Source organism: Rhinichthys klamathensis, unplaced genomic scaffold, assembly GCF_029890125.1.
Source record: "Rhinichthys klamathensis goyatoka isolate OS25496 unplaced genomic scaffold, OSU_Roscu_1.1 h1tg000006l_1, whole genome shotgun sequence".
In the NCBI taxonomy this organism is placed as follows: domain Eukaryota; kingdom Metazoa; phylum Chordata; class Actinopteri; order Cypriniformes; family Leuciscidae; genus Rhinichthys; species Rhinichthys klamathensis.
In genome coordinates, this window is record NW_026606559.1 from 5,737,367 (window position 1) to 5,754,064 (window position 16,698).

The window sequence follows — 16,698 nt, forward strand, 5'->3', positions numbered from 1 at the left end:
AAATGGCCCTGGTTCAGGTCACTGCCAGGCATCATATACAGGCATCTTGGCTGTCCCTATTTGGCAGAACTCCTTCCTGTCTTTTACACCCCCAATAGTTGAGTGTGTGTTCTGTTTAATGGGTTGGAAAACAAGCACGTAACTGTAAACTCCTTACTTTCATTTAGTGTTGTGGCCCAGACGTGTCTCAAGACATCAGACACCTTACACCTTTCAGATGTCTCAGACATGGAGAGGACAACTTGCTGTGCATTCAGTGTTTTTCATGCTGCAGGGTGGCTGTGTTCCTGAGCTGAGCACAATAAGGGCGAGAGGCACTAATGAACTCCGTTTCAGTGCTCTGCTTCAGTTTCAGTAGCAGTAGTGGTTCAGTTGAGGTCAGCTCATGTTGGGTTAGAGCCGGCGGGATGGGGGGGGGGGGGGGGGGGGGGCAGCTCCCAGTCGAGAGCTGCTGATAGTCAAAGGCACTGCGGTACATTCGTCTGGATATTTATGACTGGTAATGCAACACTGCCCAGCATGGAACAGTTCTAAAATATTAACTTTCATTAAGCAGAGATGGGAAACACTGTAAGCAAACCCAATCCAATCAGGAAGGATGGTAGTGTGTTGCAGTTGTGTTGGGGAAAGATATGCTTCACGTGGCTTATTGTGGTCTGTGACACCATTTTCTTTAGTTAGAACATGTGATGACAGGGTGTGACTCTTCAACAGAACCATTTCAACTCTGAAAATAATTCCAAGATGGGACTAGTTTAAGATGGACAATGATGAACTAGTACTGGTCATTTAACCCTCATGTTATGTTCGAATTCTGCATACAATCTTGTTGGAGTAGGTCCAATTGACCCCAACGGGATGCAATAAAAAATCTCCAAAAATCACACTTTGAAAAACAACAACAACAACCTAGAATCAGGTGCAAACAATTACATTTTAATGTCAATACTTTTCACACATTACAAAGAATTTATGATTAATAAAAATGTTGTTGAGCACTATTTTTAAAACGGCCCCTCCCCCACACATGTGGGACGTTTGCCATTACACATTTATAACAATAATATCTTAGTCTAAAAGAAATGACAGAGCAATAGATAGATACCAAAATATTCTCCATCTGTGCCAAACTATAACGCACACCCTGATTCTTTCTGTATGTTTTTATGTGGGTTTTAGAGATGGAATTCAAATCAAATATTAACATTACTGCCCAAATTTCTTCTGAATAGGATGTCTACTTAATAAATATTATGAAAACTGTGGAAATATATGGTTAAGATCGCTTAAACCAAACTATTTGGAAATGGGTGCATCCTTATTTGTCACCAGTGGAGCCTGGATGTCATCTAGTGGAAAAGTTTGGTACTGCAGCCAAAAAATCTTATTGAAAGTAAATTTTTAAACATATCAACCTACAATTTGGCACAGAACTTATTCAGATCTTGGGTTTATATTTGTTTGTAGTTTTAGAGTTGAATATGTTTTGTAATATATATATATATATATATATATATATGTTCATATACTTAACTTCTATAACTTTTTTATAATTTCACTTTTATAACTTTTTTGCTTCTATAATAATCTGACAAGTGTCCCCTTTAAAAAGACACGAAACTTAATTCTCTGCTCCAAAGTATTAAAGAACAAATTAAATTAGGAAATGTAATTTTCAGATCTATGCTCAAAAAGTGGGACTTACAGTTAAAGGTGCTCTAAGCGATGTCACATGTTTTTTAGGCCAAAACATTTTTTGTCACATACAGCAAACATCTCCTCACTAACCGCTGGCTGCCTGTCCCCTGAACACACTGTAAAGAAACGCGATATCTGTAGACAGCCCAGGCTCCACAAACAGCAACAAAAACAAACTGGGCTAACCCGCTCCACGAAACATGACAAACAGTTCCAGCCAATCACCGACAAGAAGGACTTGGGGGCGGGGTTTGGGGGGTTAGTGCGCGGATGAGGAGGGAGGGTCTAGCTAGCCTCCGTTTTGATTGACAATACTTTAAACGTCAACAAGAAGTGACATCACCCGACATCGCTTAGAGAACCTTTAAAGCTCCAGTCCGTAACTTTTTTGGGTTAAAAATTATCCAAAATAAATTTGAGCAAGTACATAACCAGCCTGTGTTCAAAACGATCTGCTTGCCTTAGCTCGATTCAAAGCGGTAAGCTTGTAATAATGTTTTTAATTACAGTGGTACTGGTGGATTTCCGCGGGAGATTCGAGCATGTCTTTGCGTCACTACGTCACATCTGTACACATAAAGAAGGAGTCTCGGCTAGTAGGCTATACTGCGAGTGAGGATGTTGGAGGTGGAGATTTATAGCCTTTTCTCACAGCACTTGATATAATTAAACTTATTAATTTGATGGCGGATCCAGAAAGGTTCAAACGACAATCACCAGTGACAACTAGAGATTCACCCATTGTAAAATGGAAAAGACTTTGGACTGAGAGTTTGGAAAAAGAGACAGCAACCGGGCCCGATTGGTAGATTTAATCAGCGCGATTTACTGCTATGCTTTGTTTCAGTTAGTCAGAACAAAAGTGGATGTTACTTACTTGTTCAGATGACATTTTAGGGTGAAAATTCTTATGTTGGTCATACTTCCAAAAAGTAGAATCTGTGATTCCGAATGACAGTATCCACACCGGCGAGGTGACTGACAGCTGCACATTCTCCTCAAAACATTGTGTTCATCCGCGCTGTGCCGTGTCGAGGTACAACTCACGTAAAGTTGATAATTCCGCGAATGACTGCAATTGCAGATTTCGAACAGAGATGGCGACAAAGAGGAAAAACTGTGGACTGCAGCTTTAACAAGAAAAACAGTTTTGTTTTCACAAATTAAAACATTTTTTTTTGACACTGGCGCTTCAGAACTAAGAGCTCTGACATACATCAAAGAAATGTTTTTATTTTGGGTCTGTACAGTTGCTTTTGAATAGCTGCCTATATGGGTCAAATTGACCCGTGAACATCAAGATCATATACATGTTCTGTATGCACATTTCACACACATCAGCATGTTGAAACTTTGCATGAATTTTCTGCTACTACCCTTGCAAACTTTGGCAAGTCCAGTGATTAGATTGGCTCTGACAATTACAGTCCGCATGAACAGACAGCAGGTCTGAGACAGATGTAGCGGGTGCTGTGATCCTTCAGCTACCCAGGACCAGACTGGGTTGGTCGTATTCTGGTTTGGCCATGGATGAAATTGCAGGCTGAGCTCCTGTGGTGAAGCCCAAGACTCTCCAGATTCATGCCGTCAGTAATTCCCTCCTGTCTCTGTCCTGTGTTCTCTCTCATCCTCATCCCTCCATCACTCCAGCACAGTATTTGTGTTGCAGTCATGGGTCAATAAACATCAGAACAAAAACGAAATGGGCTGAAGAAAGAATACAAAAAAAAAAGCTAGAGAATCTCTTTGAGTGAAGCGAGAGATGGTTTTGAAATTAAACTGAAGGGAGGCCATGTTTCTTCTGCAGGATGTGGCAGTTTATCATGTATTATGTTCATATTTCATGTCTTATCTGTCCATATTTCCTCTGTTATTCTTGAAAGCAGGAAGGACTCCAGATGTGTGTGTTTGTTTTAAGGACCCTTGTTCAGTGTCACCTTGTACATGCATAGATTTCAAACAGATGTTGCTTGTTTCGTCAAAAACACAAAAAAATAAAGAATAATCATTTACAGATCAAACCCAACAAAAGTCAGTCCAATCCAAACTCGGTCCAAATGCGACACAGTAATCTGGCCTCATAAGAAACCATTACTGACTCGTAATTCCCTGGTAACCCAAACACAGAGTAAACTGTGTATAAACTCGTCAGATCTGCTTCCCTCGCACAGTAAACACACACAAGCACGCACACGGTGAGGTCAGGCGGTGTGAGCAGGCCCCATATGAACCTCGCTGTAGTGCCAGGCCTTACACCTCATAGATAACAGGCCATTTTTATGGGCTGGGCTCGGAGGGACTTTCCACTCCCGGCTTTCATACCCTGCTGTTACTGATGGGGAGAGAAGCCCAGTGGGGAACTAACTTTACACCCCTGACGGGCTTCTGCCCTGCTGTGGGAGGCGTGTGGCCATTTGTGGCAATTTTGGGAGCCTAGAATTTGATAGGCTCTTGATAAACTGTAAATTTGTCTTTTTGCTTAGACGGCATAGCCTATTATGTAACAGTTGAGCTCATGTTGATTTCAAATTATGGGGCCAAACATTTGATACTAATTTTGATTAGATTGACTTGAAATAAGCAGATGTTTTGCTGTAGATGTTCCCCATCCAAAGGGGTTTATTAAAACTTACAGATACAGAGAGAGATACAGAGAAGTAATATAAACAGAGCTGCAGGCAACTCATTTAGACCTTGTGTACAATAACAAAGGAACCGTGGATGTCAAAAAATAAAATTGACACGATTTCTCGAGACTTTTCATCATTTGTCTTTTTTTGGACGTGTGTAATTACAGTGAGGGGAGTAAGGGGAACCAAAAGAACATTTGGTTCAGAAGTGCTTTCATAACGCAAGAGACTTGATTTCTCAGTTATGTTTCTTTTTTTTTCTGTTAGAGTTGTGTACTTTGTTTATTTTTTTGTTAACAAACAGTAAGAGTAAAGATGAATCTTGTCTGGATAGCACAGCTCGATTGTTGCTCCTAAACAGCAATGAGGTTAAATTGAGATCAAAGAGAAACTTGAGAATCTTAACGTGTTTCAGAGATCTCCAGAAGTGATGTCACAAATTTGGCAAAAATGTACCCATACATGCAATTCACTACAGTTTGCAGCTCAAATGACCACTACTGGCAGTAAAACACCAACTTTTCACAAAGTAGCTTATTGCCTGAAGGGGAGTCTGCTCCGAGAGCTGACATTGAATTGCGCTCAGCTCTCTGAGTCCATCCAAAACCCGAACATATGGTTTCATGAATTATAGGCTAACTCTAGCTGTGAATTAGAGTCTCTGAGATTATTACGGCCATTGTTGTGGTCCCCGTCCCCAGCACAGCGGCAGTGCAATGCTGTGAGGGAGGTTTAATGATGTAGTGCTGTTTTATTGGGTTATTAAGTGCCTTTGTGTGTCAGGGCTATTAACCTTGAGATAATGTTGAATTAGAGAGTTGAACCCAGGCATGCATTTGGTGCCTTGACGTTTTTTTCAGGCTCTTTCCAGAGTACATTTATCTTTATGTGTAGGATTCAAGCAGCCAGCCCTGATCGCAGGAGAGCGTCGGGGGAAGACAGATGCAAAATGTTAATAAGGTGGTAGAGACGATGGTATGCTAATGGTTTTTTTGTGGTTTCTCACTTTCTCATCCTTATTCTCGAGCCACCGTGGCATTTTGTAACCACTGCGCTTGTTCAGACTTCACTATGGCTTGGATCTAAACCTTTGTGGCTCTTGTGAGGTGCATTCCAGTCAACAGCCGCAATAAAAGGCTAATTTGTATGCTGTGGGACCCTCTGGAGGGCTGATCTGGCAGCTTGGAGAAACTGTATCATGAACAAACACAAACAATCATGCATGTTGTCTCGTCCCTGTATAGTGAAAAGCGTGGAGAAATGTTGCATGGCAGTCACTGAGGTTAAATCTTAGCCAACTCTCAAAACAGACCTTGTCGTTCACCATGAAACTGGTTTAAATGGCTGTTTGCCATTTGCCCACTGGAATGCTGATGTAATCCGGGCAGAACATTTACTGCGGGTTAAATTTGAGAGTCTAATTATTGCTGAATACAAACCCGAGGTCAAGGAAAGCTCAGTCTTTTTCACTGAGGCAGCAAGCTCAAGACTCTCACAGATACGGGGCATGTTCAGGCATGTCGTCTTGATGAAAACCTCTTCTTTGTTGGCCTGCAATGTCTTTTGCATTTGTGTGGTCCAAAATATATTTCCGTTCCAGTGTTTCCTGAGCTTGTCTGTAAACCCAGTGACTGAAAACATGTGCCTCAACTTTTTTTTTGGCTCCATGACAAATTATTCCAACCCACCCACATAACATAATTAATCTGTATACACTTTTTGGATCTTACAAGCAGCAAAAACTACACTGGTAGTCAAGTTATGGAAAAAAAATATTCTTTGCATTTAAGGTCACCTCGGCGACCAGGTCAGGTTCTGTTGTATCACATAATTCACACAACATTTTAAAGCAGGATTAGCTGTGTATGTTATATGTAGGTTTAACATACAGGTACAGCCATACAAAGTATGTAAGAAAGATGCATTTCCTTATGCATCTCTGGAGACTCCAGGTGGAGATCCTCTGGTTTGGACTCACTCCAGCTCCTTTGTGTCCTGTCTGTGAAGGACACATGATCCAGACAGTTCACAGTCACCAAGGTTTCACTGTTTTTACGTTTGACCCTGTTTGTGGTCTTCAGGTAGCTATATGTGTGTAATGCTAGTAACATAATCATGTTCTCTGAATAACAATAAAACCTTCAGTAGGTCAGGCTAATGATTGTACAAATAATGTTTTAAAATGAAAAGCATGTTTTTGCTGCAAGACGGGTAGGAGGTAGGACGTCATTTTTTCGTCTTTGAGTCTTTCACATTGATTGTTCTTCTGTGAGGTTGAAGAGGTGAGGACTTCAAAGAGAGCTGGCCATTTTAGACATTTAGAAATCTAGTAAGTGCATGATTAAAACAGCATGCAAACACCTCGAGGGACTGTCCAAACCCTCCCAGAGCTCTGTGTGATAACATCAGCAAACAGGCCCATATTACTTGCAGGCTCATAAAGTCGAACCGTCACTCCCTACTGGTTTGCCAGGGCCTAATTGTAATGTAATAACCCTCTTCGGTGTCTGACCTTGCTGTGGAAACCTCCTGGGTCTACAGCTCAGGGCTAGACTCTTCAACAGGCTTGGGGTGGACTCAAGTCTTGGGAACGTTTTGTAACTCTGAAGTTTTAATAGCTCATATGGGTGTTTTAAATGCCTTGTTTAGAGCTGTAGATTGCTGGGTGTTGTCTTGTGATTCTGAGGGTAGGCAGATATGAGCAAGGGTGGATGAGGCCGCGAGAAGAGACTGACAAGTACATTTAGTCATTCTGCAGACACTTTCATCCCAAGTGTCTTACAAATGAGGAACATCACTAGCAGCTTATCACACAAGATCAACAACACTCAAGTTTAAAGAGAAAGCTGGGGCAGTACAGAAGCTACAGCAGAAGTGAAAGTGCAGAAAAGTACGAGAGAAAAGAGAGAAGGAGCAGAGAGGATAGGCGGTAATCTGCAGAAAGGGAAACATGAACAACCCCTGTGATGCAGAAGCTGCTATTTGTGTTTGGCTGTTGCTGCCTTGGTTTTATTTATGTGCAAGAATGACACATCTCACTTTAATCTAGTACAGGATTCTCTTCCCAGCATGCCTTGCAGACTTAGAAGTCTTATTGATTTGAAGTATTATTGATTTGACTGCACTGTCACTATTGGATGAGACCTGGACTGAGCTGGATGATGACATCACTGTTTTATGCAGAGCTGCTTATAGCTGAATTGAACTCATTCCATAATTTATTAACTTTACAAAGTTCTTAAACCAAAATGAATCAAAACTATACTGACTTCAACTGAAAAATTACTCTATTGTCTTTTTAGAGTTGTTTTACAGTAGAATTCTGTTTGCATAATTGAAAAAAGCACAATGCAAAACAGAGAATATACTAAGATGGGTGACAAATGAAAGAAAAAACCAACATAACATGTCTTAGTAAGGGGTTGGGCCACCACATGCTTACCAGAACCACTTTAGTTCACAATTAAAGTCCCTGGTGCTCTACTGGAGGCATGGACCACCATTCTTCCAAAATATATTCCCTCATTTGTTGGTGTTTGATGATAGTGGAGTCCAAAATCTCCCATAGGTGTCTTTGATATTATGATCCTTTCTCAAATGTGTGTACGTGTGATTCAGAGAATGAACGTACGCACAAAAACGTGTATGCCGTTTATGCCAGAAGTGAAATTTATAAATTGCAAATGATCTTGAAATTGTGCTCAGCTGAATGGTTTCACATCTCCGCCTTTTAAATGCCACATAATTGATGTCATTAACATATAAAAGAGCACCCGTCAGCGTCCAAATCCTTTACTTGAATGGCGAGCAGCAAGAATTGCTTATATTTCCAAATACATGCAGTTCTCCGACTCTCTGCCACAAGGAAAAGTGCGTACATCAGCTTGGACCCTGACATGGCGCTAAGCACTTTTCCACGTCAAAGACCGTTTTTATAAATATGAACGTTGGCTTGGGTTTTAGCGTACGCACACTCTACTTCTAATCTCTGCATACACACGTTTTATAAATATTTACAACATAACATAGCCTCCAAAGTCTATTATGAATAGTTGTAGATTGAGAAGCTACAGTAAGTGCTTTTGAACTGACTCATGGCTGTACAACATGATTAATTGCTGTTTGCATACAATCCAGTTTGAATATTAGCTTCACCTTTAAGGAACAATACACAGAGTAGGTGTCTTTGTACAGTGATGAGGTCAGTCCTCCGAGCGCTTTACGTCACGCAACCGTTATTGAGGTCTAAAGCTATTTATTTCATTCACTCTGGTTCATTCTGAGGACATGTGAAAAAATTACCTCTCTCGCTCTCTCTGTTTGACAGGCTCACAAAGAAGTTAACCTGTTTAGCGCTCCATGACTATGGATTCATTGAGTTCTGTATCATGTCCTGTGGATATACTCCTACTTCCTCAAATCAAGTCAGCTTTATTTTTATAAGGCTTTATTCAATAGAAATTGTTTCAAAGCAGCTTCACAAAAATAAACAGGAAAGTAACAGAATTAATGATGCAAACTTATTATTCAACTCAATTCAGTTCAGTGATGATTCAGTTCAGTGACATGACTAAATTAAATTCATTAAGAAACAAGTTCAATATAGCTATAAGCAGCTCTACTGAAGATAACAGTGTCGTTATTCAGCTCGAGTCAGTTTACTGTTGATTCAATTTAGTTCAATAAAGGTACCAATGTTGCAAACTTCATCAGTTTCGAATTTTTTTTTTTACTCCGCTATAAAGCAGAAGACAATAGTGTCATTATTCAGCTCAACTCAGTTCAAGTTTGTTTCTCATCCAATATTGTCAGTGCAGTTAAATCAGTAATATTGCTGGATATTAAGTGTCTCCATCAAGCAAGCCAAATGTGACTCCATCATTTGAAAGAAAGGGAGGAAAAAACATTGGGAGAAACCAGGCTCATTTGCCCATGGCCTTATTGAACGAACAGGTGTGAGATTATTCGGGATACGTCACACAGGCATTAGATAGGACGGAAGACTTATAGTCTGTCCAGCAGGCTGAAACATGAAGATAGAGCTGCCGTTGAGCCAGTAACAGCAAGTCCTCGAGTCCTGACATGCAGATTCTAACCCACTTAGTTCTAGACGATGTTCTTATTTTTAAAGATCACACACATTATTTACATAATTGCCCGTTTCCAGCAGGGCAGACGCCACACATTCTTTGGTCACTCTGATTCATGTTACTGAGCCATTTGCTAACCCTCAGAGACCGCTGTCTCTGCACTACTATTGTTTGCATGACTGCTCTCAGAAAAACAACGTTATTGCCATTAAAGAAGTGCTCCTTTAGGGTAACCACAGGGGAGATTAAGCGAAAGTTAAACGATTGGATATTTAGCATAATACCATTGGGATTAACAATGGTCCGCACCTAGGTGACGACCTCTGACCTCCCTTTTCAGGAACCAAACGGTTTGTAGCCAACAGGGTGAAGAGGTGGCTGAGCCATTGCCGTAGCTAGCAGGAAAGGACACGGTGGATGGTGTTTACCGATAGCATTTTATAGAGGGCCCGCATCTCTCTAGTTAAATCCGGAGTAGGGCTAAGTGTGCTAGAGGGTTGAGACATCATGGCCCTCTCATGCAGTTAGCGCGTGTCGCTCTGCCTGGCTCCTTCATTAGCCGTGACATCTACTTTCACTCGCGTCTCGACATGCATACTGTGTTTATAGGTGCAGAGCTGTACAAAAATCACACAAGTTCATAAGGTAAGACCGTTAATGCAAATGAGGTTGCAATTACTGTCCTCTATGTAGCGTGGCTTTAATTTGATCATTATCATAGATGTACTTCTAAAGAAATAACCTGGTAAAATATGACTCTTGTCTGGACAAACTTTGATTTGTTCAAACTCAGATTTGTTCAACATGAGACGATGAATCAGATGAGGCCACACACACTAGGGGTGGGAATCTCTAGGCACCTCACGATTCGATTCGATTACGATTCAGAGGGCTGCGATTCGATGCTAAATCGATTATCAGAATCTTTTTTTTGTGTGTGTGTGACTATAAATACTTTGCTTTAAAAGTAGAAAGTAATGACCCATTAAGAATTAACGTACAATATATTTTATTAACATTGCAAAGAACCAACAGGAAATTACATGTGTGTCTGAACTAGCAGCAGCATATTTGTAGTAAATTAATAATATAACCGACCGGTAACGTTACAGCCGAGTGTTTTTCCTCCTCTGGCTGGAAACGTGTCATATGGCTTCTCATATGTGTCTTGTTTCCGAAATATTTTAGTTTTACTCTACAAAGCTTACAACTAGTGTGGCTCTTGTCCAGCTCCTTTCCCGCTTCAACTTCAGAAGCCAAAATATTTCCACACGTCAGCTTTTAACGAGGAGGGTGTTTGGATTTGGCGCTCAGCCATCGCGTCCGCGTCTGTTATGTGCACGCCACAGACGGTCCGGCCACTGCACTTCCGCGCTTCAGAGTTCCGTCTTTCGCGTTCCGTCAATATTACGTTATTATAAATATATATCTAAATTTTTTTTATTTTTTTTTGAAAATCGATTTTTGACAATTGTGAATCGATTCAGAATCGTCCACGTCCGCATCGCGATGCATCTAAGAATCGATTTTTCCCCCACCCCTAACACACACACACACACACACACACACACACACACACACACACACACACACACACACACACACACACACACACACACACACACACACACAGACAGAGAACAAGTGTGTGTGTGCGTGTGTAATGGTAGAGAGTTCTTGTTGTTACTTGTGTCTTTGCTTTAATGGCTGCATGAATCTGTTCCACTCCTGTTCTGGTGTTTTGCTGTCATATCTTCACAAGCAGACCATCATTTTCTCAAACACTTCACAAAAGTGATGTAGAATGTAATACTTCTGTCATTGGCATATTTTAGGATACACATTCAGCATGCACCTTTTACTAATGTTTCAGGGATGAGAGACCCAAACGTCCTTATATTCAAAGTTCTAGATCATAGTTCAGCTGATCAGATGTTATTTCCTTACTGATTACTAGCAAGCTAAACGTATCAAACATCCAAACTTCCATAAAAGTGCATTACTTCTGTTTGGGGTCTCAGAGACTCCAGGTAAAGTATAAAAACGTATTCAATCCAATAGAAATGTTCGGCACAAAATTTCTGTCAAATTTTCACATGCAAATTTGTCTGTTCAGATAAATTCATAAAAAATAAAAAAAACAGCTGATGGATTGAATGAAAATGCAGCTTCACTCTCTGACAGTAGGTGTTGTTTATAGAAAAGCAAATTCTGGGTATCTGGGTTCGGGACAAATTCTAAGCTCAGTGTGAACTAGTGAAAGTCAAACAGAAAGTCAAACTGCATTTATATGTTTTTAAATAACCTTTCAGATTTGTATTCGCTGGTTGTCTTCTCAGAATAATTTTTAAAAATGTTTTAAAAGGGAAATTAGATGCTACGTATTTTTCATTTGTGTTACTTTAACATACACATCCTTAGGTCTCTGGGAGCCCAAACAGAGGGCAGTCATTCAGATAAGACATGAAATACTGTTTAGCACAGTTTCTCATCAGTCTCATTGAGGCTGTTGCTGTAATATAATGCAACAATAGCCAGTTACAACTGCATAGGGTGTCCTCATCCTGAAAACCCTCAGTGTTTAGCAGACACACTGACTACGTTTAAATGCAACCAAATAATCGTTTGGCAATCGGACTGAAAGCCTTCATGTAAACACCTTAATCGATCCGATTGAGCTCGATCCGAATTAAATTTCGATTGGATTGGAAGGGGTGGTTAATTAATTTTCTAATCTGATCGAGAGGACAACACTTGATCAGATTGAAAACCGAAACCGGAAAGGACTGCGATGTGCAATGATGGCATAATGACGTATGACACACGGAACAAGCTGCAGTTGTTGTTAAATAGAATGTCATAAATGACTGTTGTGTTAATCTAAAAATTCCCCTACCACTCATCGTCTGTGAAGTGGAGCAGAGCTACGTCCCATCAGTCCTCACTTCATACTCTCATCCACAGGCACTTTGTTTTGGGCACGGGAATGGGGCGTTTATAGTGCTTGATAAATATAACAGCACTGCACAACGGTTCATGTGGTCATCGTCTCCTAATCAGGAACGAAATAGATACATTTTAAGTCTTTAAAACAAAGAAAAGAAGCAATGTTGGAGAATAGTATGTGCAAACAACTGCAAACTATGCATATTCATGCAGTATTAGCATGTCAAAAAAAAACAAAAAACAATTCTGATTAGAAGCTTGTGACATATACTGTAAATGCACACATCAACCCGGTCACTTTATTTAGTGTTCATGTAAACACTACGGCCGGACTGATCAACCGGAATGAATTAATTCCTATTGAAACAAAAGGTGTGTATACATAACCACTGACTGAGCGTGTGCAGACCACAGCGTTCCTGAGTGACCATGTTACAGGATTCACTCCTGTTTATCTGAGGAAATGCATCCATTCCTCTGGGAACTGGCTTTGTCTCTGTGTTGTCCTCTTTACATTTTATGAGAGATGTTCTTCCATCACATCAGACAGCAACACATTTGCAGATGTTGAGTTCAAAGTTTGAGATCAAACTCCTTTTACTGTCTTAATCCATCTTGCTCCACTTTTTTGTTGTGAACGTTTCCTGTTAACTTTTAAGACATGAGGAAGTGTCTGTTCGTTTACAGTGTGCAGAACTGTTTTTATCAGCATTTTGATATTACTAAACACACGGCAGCCACACTCTCACCCGTATATACATATAAACACGCACACACACACAAACTGAAACACAATAGACAGATCAACATGAGGGACCATGAATCCTGCACCCCACTGCCTCTTGCTGAATCAGCTCAAGCAAAAGTAGGTCACCAACACACGCATATCATCAGGAGCGCTGGGAGAAATAAACAGCTAAATCAGATGTGAATTTGGTTCAAATTTGATTAAAGCGGAGGAAACATGTGCCCCAGGATCCCTCCACACAACAGAAATGATCAAATCCAGCTATTCTCACAGCGCTAATGACTGCACATTAACATGGCAGAGGTCTGGTGTGAGTGATTGTGCATTTTCATAAACAGCTGCAGAAGCTGCTCGTGACCTCTGACCCCTACCGTTCACATAAAACAGTGTTATGTGCAGTTCATGATCATACACGGTGATTCATGTATGTTAATATGCTAGACTGATTTAATAGGTCTGGTGAATTTGAAATTAAGTCTTTTCAGGGCATTTTTCTAATGCTCATTCGCTCTGTTTATGCTAATACCAGTTAATAACAGCTAATTGCTGCCAGTTGATGATTTAATCCCCTTTTCATATATAAAACATGCAAAAAAAAAAAACACAACAGGGAAGAAAAAAAGCAACAAACGAAACTAAAACTAAAATAAATGATTTACAGAAAAAGCAGGCCTGAAACCTATTTGTTGGAGCTCATCACATGAGGTGTGTGCCAATGAATAATAAATGCTTGGTTGACTTGTGTCTGTGGACTAGACGGCAGCTCATGAATTATGGATTGTTATTCTTGGCTAAGCATTCAAACGGGACGCGATGATGGCAAAGTGGCACTAACAGCACATTTCTGTTTACATTTTTTCTCTCTCTCTCTTTCTCAGTGTTTGATCTGCGGAACTCGTCACTCTTTCTCTTGAGGAGGATTCATTAGCCGCATATGCGCATGGCGTTAGTCAACGGACTCCTACATCAGCTCTTTGACAGCCGGGAATTGCTGAAATATGACGGAAAAGGAGTCAAGGATGATGTAAGAGATGGTTGCGATGTGTAGTGATGATGTGTCACACTGTTACTTACATGAGCGATGTCAATTATTTATCACAAGGAGAAAAAGAATCTTACATTTTAAATAACGCAAAAAAAACCACAGAGCTTGTTGGTGCTTTGACTCAGTTATGTCACTTCTGCATTGTTTTTTAACTCAGTTGCATCTGCAGTTTTACTTACAATCTAAACCTGTGGAGATTTGAAAAGACGCACGATAAATAGAGTGTAGGCAGTTAGGGAGTCAAACAGAGAGAGGCTGTGGTTGTGTTCTCCACCCTTTGACATTGGGCCATTGAGCCATAACTCCCTGAATCTCTCTTCCAGAACAGGGAGTGTCTACATCTGATCTCATCACAGTTTGTGGCAGCAATTAAAGGCAGCTAATCTGAGCTCAGTGTGCATGTGCTGAGGACGTGACAGACGCTCAGAGTCGTACACTGTGCAGTAGTTGGCGCCACAATGTTAGGTTATGGGTGGTTTCCAGGGGGTTGCTATGGTGTTCTGAGTGGCTTCTATGGTGTTCTGAGTCTCTTTGATATCAGGTCCCTTCTTCCAATGGGATTTTTGCAGCTGTTTTCTGGTCCAAAATGGGTGTCTGATCACCTAGTAGTAGCAGCAAACTCTCCTCAACAACATGAATCATTTTAGGAATCATTCATATCTGAAGCACAAACACTGCAGGATGACACACACACACTTAGTTTGAGCAGTAATAAGTGATGCTTCCCTGATTAAACACCTCTAAATGTCATCTTAAGTCTTGAATTGCATGCATTAGAGGGAAGTTACATGCACATTTCTGTTCTTGTGAATTTGTCACATTTCCCTGTCAGTCTTGTTTTGAGAAATGTAACAGAAACTGGATTGAAATTTCTGACCTATTGAAACTGCGGGCTCGGCAAGTGACTCCAAGGCAGTTGTTTTTTGGTAAATGTGGTCAATCAGACACAAGGAGAGTTAAACTTTGATATCAGCAGTGAGCTAGAAATCAGAGCTAAAATTGATGTTTTGATTTGTGCAATAACTAATTTAAAAATTAAAACTTCTGCATAGGCAGAAAGAAAGAAAGAAAGAAAGAAAGAAAGAAAGAAAGAAAGAAAGAAAGAAAGAAAGAAAGAAAGAAAGAAAGAAAGAACGAAAGAAAGAACGAAAGAAAGAAAGAAAGAAACTGTCATCCAATCACAATTAACCTCCCCCAACTCCCTCAAGTGTTCATCCACCGCAATTTAGTCAGATTTACATAAAAGGAGGAAGCAAATCTCATGTGTAAGAAGTGTGTTTGGTTGACATGTACAGTATCAGTAGCATGCAGCCATGTTACTCCTCTTCCACCCATTTAAATGTAGGTGTAAGACAGAAATAATATATTCCAACCCATAGAGAGAAGAAAGAAAAAAAAAACTTGTCATATGGGCAATTTGAGGCGCCTGAAAGCATGAAGCAATTTATCCTGGATTGGATGGATCTTTTTGTGTTATGATAATGTCCACATAATTTATTCTGGTGGATTGGCTTTTCTTTAAAGCTGCCTGACAGACAGACGCAAGGACGCCCGTCATTCCTGTTTGATTCTCAAGGTAAAAACGACTTGCTAAAAGAGGGAATAGTTTTGAAATGCTGTCTAAACACAACTAGCGAGTAATGAAGTTGGAGGAAGAAAGAATAGGCACATTTTGGGTGTTGGGAGTGCTCTTGCAGCCAGTCAGGACTCTCCTGCACCCTTCCCACCGCCCTTCTTTGCGATTGGAGGCTGTGTGAGCAGAATACTGATGAGCTTGTTTTTTGGGGGATTAATTTCCATTCGGAGACAGGGAGCGGTCCCCCCTCTCAGCACTGCGGTGGGTGTCCGCCTTCCTCTGCAGTCCTTGTTCCCCTCCAGTGTTATTGCACTGCAGAGCTGACTTATTTACTGACGTAATTGCATCCACTGATGTGAAAAGACATATAAATTCATGCCTAAAAGTTAACAGTGTAGAATGCACCTGTATCCAGAGTAACGGCCCAGTTTTAGTATCCATGCAGATCTGCTGTAACGGTTTTTGATATTGTGTCGTTCACATACTGGTGAAATTCTCAAAAAGCTTTCATTGGATTGATTGAATTCTTTGTTTCACAAAGAGCCCTTCTCCAGAACTCACTAGCTGTGACCGAAGCTTTATTGAGTGCAATATTGGATTGAGGACGGATTGATTTAGAAGAATCGAAAATAGATTTTGAATTGAATTAGAGGATTGACAGGCCCTCAGTGCTGTTCTCTGCATTGATTTGCAGAGTCACCAGCTTGAAGAAAAAACAAGTGCATTAATTTGGTTACCCTTGAGAAATTATTCTGTGAAACATCCAAGCTAAGACTCACACTGTTGACTGAAACCGGAGCACGTAAATTATCACATCATCTATGTATATTAAGATAAAAGCTTTTGCTGTTCACAAAAACCGACACTATTGCTAGCTTTTAATGTAATGGCCAAGCGATGAATACACACATTTCCAGTGAGAGCAGTGCCGTCATGCGTGTCCACATTACACATTTCTATTGCAG

The 16,698-nt window shown here is 40.5% G+C and overlaps 1 long non-coding RNA gene across 1 annotated transcript in view; it reads left to right on the plus strand.

Moving 5' to 3' along the window:
* The first annotated feature begins 13,832 nt into the window (after positions 1-13,832).
* LOC130090363 (uncharacterized) overlaps positions 13,833-16,698 on the plus strand; it is a 62,290-nt gene continuing 59,424 nt past the window's right edge. The window contains exon 1 of the long non-coding RNA XR_008807693.1: positions 13,833-14,146. This is a non-coding gene — a long non-coding RNA (uncharacterized LOC130090363). The remainder of the gene's footprint in view (positions 14,147-16,698) is intronic.